The following is a 10,127-nucleotide window of genomic DNA, read 5'->3' as shown; positions in this document are numbered from 1 at the left end:
CAGCTGAGTTGGTTTTTGAACTGGCATATAAAAGAATTTTGGACATTATGTGACCTTGAAAGTGATCAAAAGCTATCTGAGGTTTTTAAAAAGCCCAATGATTGTTATTTTCATGTTGTCTTTTTTACAATCAAAATCTGTATCCTGAGGTACAAGCAATCAGAAATCTCTTGTTAAATGGCTACTGAAAACAATAAAAAGAAAAGCAATCCAAGCCCATAAGTAATAATTTCCAAAGACAAGCAGATAAAGGTATATTTCTGTTTGCTCTACAAAAAAAGTTGTTTGATAAAATATTCCCATTTTGGATAGATATTAAAAAAACAACACTCAAAACTTCAGGAATCTGTCTTGCTAAAGGAATCAAAAGTTTTCTTCTGTTCAATCTAGAATATCATCTTGAAAAGTTATTTATCTGGATAATATTTACAGCCCAGAATTTTCTGTGACTCATTTCTGTGACATAGAGTAAGTGACATTCCCACATATAGGTGGCTACAATAATTTTAATAGGTTGGACTTACTGGGAGGAGTGTGGGGGGCTGTTCCCCCCAATGTATATAAAGTTGCTTTTTTGATGGAAGGGAGACACTTTAATAAAAAGAAAGAAAAGTCAGTGAAAATTCAGGAAATTAAATTACTCCTCAAGAGCCAAATGAACAGATATGGGAAAAGGTAGAGTGGTCAAACCAGTGCACACCGACCCTTTAGGGCTGAGGGCAGTGCCTGTGCTCTGGCAGGAGGAGCCAAGCTCATGTTGAACCAGCCAGCTCCAAGAGCACACAGACTGATGCTCAGTGACATTGTTGCTCAATGTTTCTCAGTGTCTGATGCTCAATGACACCTGACAGCTCAATGCTCTGTGTAAGCTGAGCAGGCAAGCAAGGCTGGTCAGTGTGGACACAATGCCCTATGAGCAGAGCTCCACTGGCTTGGAGAGAATATCACTGCACAGTGCTGATGTCCTGCATAGCTGGGCCAGTCTGCCTGGAGCCTGCCAGAGGAAGTCCAGGGCAGCACATGTACAGCTGTATAGGAGCATCATGATCCAAGGGCCATGCAGTCTATTCTGTTCCCACAGGAATCATTGCCAGAACTTGGCTGTTTTTCTATTTGAGAAGAGTTGAGTCTTTAGAGGGTACCACAGGGGTTACCCTTCAGGAAATTTATGGCCACCAAGTTAATTAGAGGGATGGAGCACCTCTCCTGTGAGGAAAGGCTGAGAAAATTAGGTTTTGTTCATCCTGGAAAAGAGACAGTTTTGGGGTGACCTAATTGCCTTCCAATACCTGCAGGGAGTCTACAGGAAAGCTGGAGCAAGACTATTTACAAGAGCATGTAGTGACAGGAGAAGAGGGAATGGCTTCAAACTGAAAGAGAGTAGGTTTAGATTAGATTCTTAGAAGAAATCATTTACTGTGAGCGTGGTGAGGCACTGGAAGAGGTTGCCCAGAGAAGTTAGGGATACCCCATCCCTGGAAGTGTTCAAGGCGAGGTTGGATGGGGCTCTGAGACACTTGGTCCAGTGTAAGGCGTCCCCGCCCATAGGAGGGAGGTTGGATCTAGATGATTTTTACAGTCCCTTCCAACCCAAACTATGACTCCATGATTCTTCAATTCTATGAAATGGGGTTGCTGCATGACTGGCAATATCCAGCTGACTGGTTATTCCATGAAAGGTGGTCCTTTTCCTTTTGGAATGCAGACTGCTTCTATCCATGCAGTCTCCCTCAAATGCAGAGCATTAGAAGTAGCTTCAGACACAAGTTAGAATGACAATGAGTGCTCCTGGGCTTTTTGGTACAACATATCAGCTTTGCCCTGCTGGAGTGAATGTCCACACTCAGGTCACATGTGATACTGGAACACGGTCCATGTGCTGGAGAAATGATGAGCATAGTATCACAAATGCTGTGTTATCACTTCTTCACTAGATCCAACACCTCCTCAATGACAGCAAAATTTATTTCTTGAATACTTCACATTCCCCTCTGTATCCTAGTGGTGACAAAGAGTGGCTCAGTTATACTTCTTGCCCAAGAGATTTGAGAAGTATTTGAAATAGCCAGTCAGATGAAGGTGGGAAGAGTGAGTTCAGGGTCAGAACTTCTAGACCTGTAATACTTTCTCAAAAAGAAAGTGTGAAGAAGATGTGCTAACGTTTCTGTGCTTCTGAGCTCTCCAACAGCATATAGTCAGAAAAGAGAAAAATCCAAAGAGTGTAGTCAACAGGGTCTTAATGTACAGCTGACAGAGCTGGCAGAGAGGTTCTACTTGATGCTCAGGAGATCCATAAAAATGCTGGCTGCCCCCACCATCCAACTGCAGGTAGTTAGCATATCTTGAAATTAGCATATCTTAAAAGATCAACAAATATCTCATTGCAAATTAAAGAAAGAGAATTTGTGTAGACATCTTTGTTGTCCCCCTGCAGAGAAATTGCAGGTGTCTTCACAGATCAGGGAAATCAAGTATGTGGCCTCTGGTTATATTCTAAGTATAACTTGGTTTATTTACACATATAAATAAGTACTGAAACTGAGACAATCCAACAGTGTGCAAGTAATTCCCTTGTTAGAGTCTCAGCTCATCAGTAAAATTGGGATTATAAGCAACAATTCCACCTGAAGCACGCATTTTAGTATGAGATGAAAGCAAATAGCAACCTCACCTTCCAATATCACAGCTTTCTTCACACACAACTCTAATAACACAAATTTCGAAAATTAGTATATCATTCCAGGAGTGAATATTTATTTACGTGCTTAAATAAAAGAAGAAAAAAAAAAAGGAAAAAATAGTCTGGAAGATTGAAATGGCACCATCTGGTGACACCTGCCACACAGCATGAATGGCTCATGAAGCTACTTTTTTATTTGAAGTTTTGTTGAACAGCCTTGTGTGTGAACATAAAAGCCTTTAACAGAAAGCTCTTGATCAGCCACTGCTTTTTTTATTTTGTTGCTTCATCTTGCTATAAAGACAATTGTAGACAGGCATGTGGATTCAGATCCTTCCTTCAGAAATTACCAGAGTAAATCAAGTTATATATAAGACTCACTTCGCTCTAATTTATAGTTCAGCTCAGACCATTGAACTTGTAAGTAAATTTTATGGGGGAAGAGCAATAAATTAAATTGCATAGAAACATAATTTTTGTCCTGCAGTTACTTGTACAGTTCGATTTAACACATAAAAAATGGAGTATAATACTAACTTGTTAATAAAATGTGCACAGCGCTGACATGTAAAAACAGTTTTATAATTGGTTGGTCCACTCTGTTAGCCTTGTTGACAACACTAAATTTTCAAACCCTTACATTAGTAACATTGAGCTAACATTATAAATGCAGAAAGCTCATAAATGCATACAACAGAAATTCATTTGGCCTTTGATTTTTTTTTGGGTGTCTTTAAAGTGAAAACTGTAAAATTACCACGTAATAAAAGCCAGTACACTGAACACTAATTGCCCATTTATAAAACGCTCTTTTCCTCCAATCATGTAGGTGTGAGGCATAAACTTCTTGGGTTTTACGGAGCTGCGATTTATACTTTCAGTTCTGTTTCTCTCTGTTGCATTTCATTTTAAGCTTATAAAAGACGAGCTGCATTTTATTAATCTGCATCAGCATTCATTGGACATTAAATCTACGTAGATCCCTACAGGGTTTTAATTGTGGCTGAATTGCCAACAATAATTGGGCCTCCAACTAACCATGGAGAGCAGGCCACCCTCGCTGCCGGGCACAAGTGCTAGCTCCCACACCAGCCACGATAGCCCACTTTGTCAGCCGCTCGAAGGGAAGTTGTCAAGTCTGGGACCCTGCTGCTTTATTCCTATAACTATGTTTTAGAAACACCTCACAAGTGGAATTGTGGTTGCCTCATCCAGAAAATGTGGAAAGGATTAATGTGGCATGTAAAACAAATCACTCCTGAGCTCAGCTGAGAAAGTGGGTATTAAAAGCACTCCAGTCAAAAGAGCTTTAGTGAAAGGGTCATGGTGATATACAGTCAGCACATGTTGGCCTGGTAAAGCTGCAGGGTGTTTGGAAATGGTAATGGTCCATGGGTGTAAATTCTTTCAAGACCTCTTAAAGGCACATGTGTTTCTTGAGCATGTTCTCCAAACAAGGACCTGTTATAGGTTAGCTTCACTGGAACTTTTAAACTTTATTGATTGGTTTGTGGTACTCCAGGTTTGCTTACTGTTTTGGGTTTTTTTTTTTTAATGTTGTTGATAAACACAGAAAACTATCATGACAATCTAAAACTTACAAATCTATAAACTATATTGTATGTAGATTTATTGTAACTTATTGCAGAATGTGTTATTTCTTTTCTTTATACCAGTAATCACTGGATTCACAAGAGTTAAGGGTCTATCAATATTTCTTTTATGAATGCAGGTTGGTTAAAATGTCTGTAGTTTTGAGGTTAAAAAGGTCAGACCCTTTAAGTTTGACATAACATTTAGTGGGCCTTTATATATGCTTGCAACTTTTGTAACATAATATTTCCTAAAGTTGTTAAAAAGATGGCTCATGGCAGCTCTTCTAGTAAAGCTGGAAAGACTGAGAGTACTTAGCAAAAGCTTTATTTTACAAGTTGCGCTATTCCTTGTTCTTTTTTTCATTAGGAGTTTCACTGTGATTTAGAATAAAGAATAAAAACATTATAACGTAGATATACCATATAGCCCTTTTTACCCAAACATTTGCCACTATAAGATGGCAATGTCCAGAAAGGGTTTTTAAGCAACGGCTCACCCTGACTTCCATCAGAAACATGAGGGTTCAATAATTTTGTACATTAGGCCTTCTGTGCAGGGATCACTTCACTTACTTTTGAAATTGAGCCATTTTTGAGAAGCGTGTGTCAGGTGTTGAGCAGAACACAGCCACATCATTATACAGAATGAATGGCTGAGAAATGGAACTGAAAAAATAATGTATCTACTTGTTACAACACTTGCCGTGATATAATTAAAAACACTAATAATCACTTCCAACATGCCCCATTCAGCTGAGAACGTATCCCTGCAGCAAGTGGCCTGCATTCAATTCTAGGGAAGCTTATTACAATCATGGTTCAAAAGCCAGTATTTTAGAATTTGGCCAAGAGAATGCTGTTTTAGTTAAGTACACTAGAGATTAGAATTTTTCAGTCTTATTTCTGAATGTATTTGTTTTTTACACAAGGCCACTGTCAATTATTTTATGTGGTCATTTAACCTGTGTTCACTATAACAGACTTGAAAGCAAAAACACGGATTGCAGTTACATGATGTGGTAGGTGAAAACATTTGTTCTGAATAACAATATTTAATTGAAATCATATTTAAAAACACCAAAGAGTTGTTTTCTCACAAACCCATAGGACTCTTATGAACGAGGGCCATGGTTAAATGATCAAAACCCTACTTAGTCAAGTTAAAACAAATAAATAAAATAACATGTGACCTTGGCAAGGTTTGGGTTCTATGTAGGTTCTGGTTCAGTGCCTCTGTCATTGGCTCCAGCTACAACCATGACTACAAATATTGTTTCACAGGCTTCAGCAGTGACACCATTTGTTACTTTTGCCTAGTACAGCACTGATGAAAGTCAAGATCAGTCATTCTCCTGCAACGTTTCCATCATGCAACGAAGTTCCCGCCATAAAGCATAGGAACACACAGTAGATGTGATGTCATTGTCTGCCATCTTTATGGAAATCAGAAAGCTTTGGCAATGCTGACCTTTGAAATTAAGTTTCCTGTCCTCTTCCCCTTCAGGAAGGTGAAATGTGATGTGCCTGTAAGCTATCTTGAAAGAGATGTCCTGTAGCTACTTGGATAAACAGCTGAGGTAACTGGCCAAGAAACACTTAAATGTTTTGTGAAGAGACATGCAGTATAAAAAGGCAAAAAAACCCCAGAAAAGGTCCACAGCAGATGTGGGGTGTTGTAATGGTATTGTTCCACATCGCAATAACCTGCAGGAAACTGGGCAACACTGTAATCTATAAACCAAATTATTGGTGTTCTGCCCAAACATTTTCAAAACCAAACACCTGCAAGAAACAGCCAAATATTTTGAACAGAAGACTAATCCTTCTGGGTTTTTTTACCCTGAAAAGCAACAACAAAAAAATTAATCTACATTTATGAAATTGTTTTCTTTAAGCTTGCTAAGATACAGGAGATTTTTTTTTCCAACAGTTTCCAAGAGCTGCTTTGTTAAACCAAGTAAATGTCAAAAGACACTATTTACCATTTGTTTCAACTCCCATTTTATAATAGTCTTGGTAGTCTTCATACTACAACCTCAAATCAGCTACTTTGCTGAAACACTGTGGCTTTTTTTAAGTTGAAGTCTTAAAAATGTCTCAAAAGCTTTGTAAGTTAAACTTCTAATAGCATCACCTCTCAAGTTTAGGTTTTTTTGGAGAAGAGTCTGCTCTTTCTCACATCTAAAACTGTAGATTCTGATTCAAAGACATTTGTCAATATATTCATCATCAAATCTGCAAAACCATTTAAGGATGGAGAATAAGCTAGCAGGAAAAAGAAGAATATTAAAGTTTTTACTTTGTTTTTTACTTCTATTTCTGTCAGTGATGCTATAATAATTTGCTTTTAGTTCATTGAATCATAATTCATTGAAAACCTCAACTTTCCTTTCTATTAGAAGACAACCCAGAAAATATCCAATAAAATAATATAAATAGTAAGTAGACTTAATAGAATGTCACTAATTTATATCCTGAAGATGACCTCTTTCTTATCCAGAGATAAATGTTAACTATACTTTGTCAGTAACCTATGGCCCTTGGGATAGTTGGAATTTATCAGACATTTCACTGCCTAAAAGAGTTAATTTGGACAGAAAAGGAGCCCAGGGTAGAGGGCTAATGAGCTCTTTGTGCAGCCCATACTCAGCTGTTCTAGTTCTGACACACCCTCCTTAGGCCCCCAAAACTGGGTTAATGTAGAGTGAGGCCTAAAGCACCAAGGTCTCTCTAAAATTATTCATCCTTTTACTCTTCTGCAGAATTGCCTCATGGTTAGTAAGGACTAGGGCTTTGCTATGCTAGGAAATGTATCAACATTAACAAAACAAATATTATTTGCTTTGAAGGTCTTCTAACGATAACAGTCAGTGGGTTTATGCCCTCTTAAACAGGAAAGCAAGTAAGGCAACAAAAAAAAAGAATAAAACAAATGTGGGGCTTATTTTCCTCTCAAGTAAGAAAAAGAATTTGGCTTGTTTTGTTCCGTACCTACTGACCTACATCCAGCTTGTTCAACAAGGCTTTGACATAGGAAGACCAAGAGTCGAGGTTGACTTCTTTTGTAGGCCTGTGAGCGAAAATTAGTGGTACTTAGAGAAAAAGGGAATAGCAAAATGCAAAAGGGAGCAGGAAAAAATATCTGGATGGAGAAGGAGAAAATTCTTTAGTAAAAAATATTCTGTCTAAATAATTTACATTTCAAAAAAGTATGTCAGGAAAATACTCTACTCTGTGTTTAATTTATCCAAGAAAATATCAAAATGCCATGTTTCAGCAAGGCCTCATGTTTAATTTTAAACTTATTCTAGAAAAATATATAAATATTTTGTGCATTTAAAATTTTTAGATTTTAAATTTAATATATTTGCTTGTATATTTGTTTTTCATTCTTCTTAATTTTTTTCTATTCATAGAGAGAGAGAATCGCAAACACAGGGAAGCCTTCATCTGGATCTAAAAAAATATGCTGTAGTCCTAAAACAACATACTTTTTTTCCCCACAAAGTTGAACAAAACTTTTGTCATCTTTTCCAAGAAGCAAAAAAGGCAAAACTAAATTCATAGCATGACACAAGCAGCAAAATATGTAAGTTATCTCACATTTTCAGTTGCTGATGTGGGACTGTCCTTGCGTCAGCCATTTCATACAGGGCATGGACACCACCTGGCAACCCTGTCCAAAGCAAAAGAGAAGGTGCTGTTATTGCTCACAAGCTGCTGCCAGTGCTGACTTTTCAAACAGTTTTTCTGTGTGGTCTTTTCCACACTTTCCATGAACTTGCCACATTTTGCCCACAAAATCTCTCTACATTTCTGAAAAAATATGCTACTCAAAGGGCATGAGCACACATGACTTTAGAAACAATCTGATAATGTATGTACATGTGTGAGTGCACATGTGTTGAAAACATTTATCAGAGCCTTCCGATGTTACTCCTGTTTCAAAATTCAGAAGTGTCATACCAACCACAAGCACAATATCAAAGTATTTGCAGTTGAATTACCCATATATTCTGCTATTCAGTACATACACATTGGTACTGAAGCAACCTCAAAATGTTGTTCTCCAACTTCTGTTAGCTATGGGTTTTTTTTTATCACAAGAAACAAAAGGATAAGACTTTGAACAGACTAACCAGCTCTGTCTTCTAAACAAAAGAGAGCAGATACGGTAGGCAAGTGCTCCCACTAACAATTTTGAGCAGCAATTTTCAGGCAAACAAGAGGAAGCACTTTTCATTACAATGTACAATTAAATCATGGGACTCCTTACCACAGGATGCTGCAGAAGCCAAAAGTATAACAAGGTTCAAAAGGAGATTAGACTAATTCATGAAGGATATGTCTATCAATGGCTATTAAGCACTGTGATCCAGATGCCCTCTGATGAAGGAAGTCCCTAATCCACTGCCTACTGGAAGCTGGGAGGGATTCCATGGGAGAACTTTGGCATAGTTTCTATATTCATATATATAAAAACATTATTTTAATTGAACGCCTTAAAGAACTGTTTAGTTCTCAGACTCACAGTTCTTATTCCTACTTGACTACTCAACTGTTTTCAATGTTCTTTTTAGGGGCCCTTTTTTAGCAACTTCAACATTATATTAGTCCTTTAGAGACAAAACAGTAACTTCTTTTAACATATTCACCTGATGTTATTCATCCAGCTTGTAGAAATCTCTCTACCTTTGTAAAGCCGCAACATCAGTTCCCAGAAACCTGGTAAGTATAACCAAAATAAAATGTGATATGTGCACACCTGTACAGCAGATGACTATGTTAGAAGTGATTAAATAGCATTTTTTTTGTGTTTTTTTTAATTTGAACCTTACTCCCTTAGAAGAGTAGCAAAAAACAGTTAGAGCCAGGACCCTCTGAGCAAACCAATTTACTGAGGCTGAAGATGCAGCCCTCGATCTTACAAATTGAGGACAGATAATTGTCAAACCCCAAATAACACATAATTGCAAATCTCCTGCAGTAACACTTTTCTTCCTGTGACCTTCCATTTGAAATGCGTTTGTATCATTTATATTGCAATTATGTTCTAATGTAAGATACATTTGGAGTGTAAATATCAAGATTAAATCTACGTTGAAAACTCAGTCTGAATCAGGTTTATAGCCTAGAGGCAAGTTGTGAATCCCATAAAGCATTGTTCGAGGGACCTGGTTAGTGTTCTGTACACCTGCTTAATGTTTTTTTTTTTCAGTCACAAATGTCAAACTGCTCACTAACGCATTGAGGTTTGAATGACAGCCATGCACTTGAGCACCAGTTATGTTTTTTCACTACCAAATTGGACTATAAATGATGAAAAAGAGGTCAGAAAGGAAGTATGGAAGCATACAAATTTGAAAGGGGAAACTGCTAATAGTCATAAACCGTGTGCAATCAAAGGACCAGAAAGTCATTGTGAATTACCTGCTCCATGAATTACTGATCTAACTGCATTATGATATGGAATTTTCTAACTCCTTTCATCTGTGGTGCAATGGCTCCTAACAGCTCCCAGATCAAAAGCACGACTGCTAGTGAAACCATGGAGAAAAAGCCCACAGCACTAACTTTCATTATGAGCCCTTATTTGTTAAACTTCTCTTAATATGCAGGTTTCATTATTTATTGATTCACTGATTGCATGTACTGTAAGTGTGCCACCTACCAAATTTGAGGATATAGCACAGAAATGATCAGCAGTGTTACACCTCAATGCAAGTCAAAACTTTTAAGCATGTGCACATAAAAACTGATAGCTTGTGTATTTCTCCACAGGTGGTAACATGCAGAACATAGATTGGGACATTTTTGTTTGTTTGCGTAATCCAAGCCACCCAAAATACTTC

General features: G+C 37.6%; 1 long non-coding RNA gene across 1 annotated transcript; it reads right to left on the bottom strand.

Annotated features, from left to right (window-relative positions):
* Nucleotides 1-6,732: 6,732 nt before the first annotated feature.
* LOC121671763 lies at nt 6,733-9,003 on the bottom strand. The gene is made up of 3 exons (XR_006018593.1): nt 8,931-9,003; nt 7,879-7,951; nt 6,733-7,345 (listed from the first exon to the last, which is right to left on the bottom strand). It is a non-coding gene; the product is annotated as an uncharacterized LOC121671763 (long non-coding RNA).
* Between the last annotated feature and the right edge of the window lie 1,124 nt (nt 9,004-10,127).

The sequence above is a fragment of the Corvus kubaryi genome, unplaced genomic scaffold (genome assembly GCF_017639235.1).
Source record: "Corvus kubaryi isolate FWS band 111438036 unplaced genomic scaffold, C.kubaryi_AGA036_p1.0 37398, whole genome shotgun sequence".
Lineage (NCBI taxonomy): Eukaryota > Metazoa > Chordata > Aves > Passeriformes > Corvidae > Corvus > Corvus kubaryi.
This window is presented reverse-complemented; position numbering and strand designations above follow the sequence as displayed.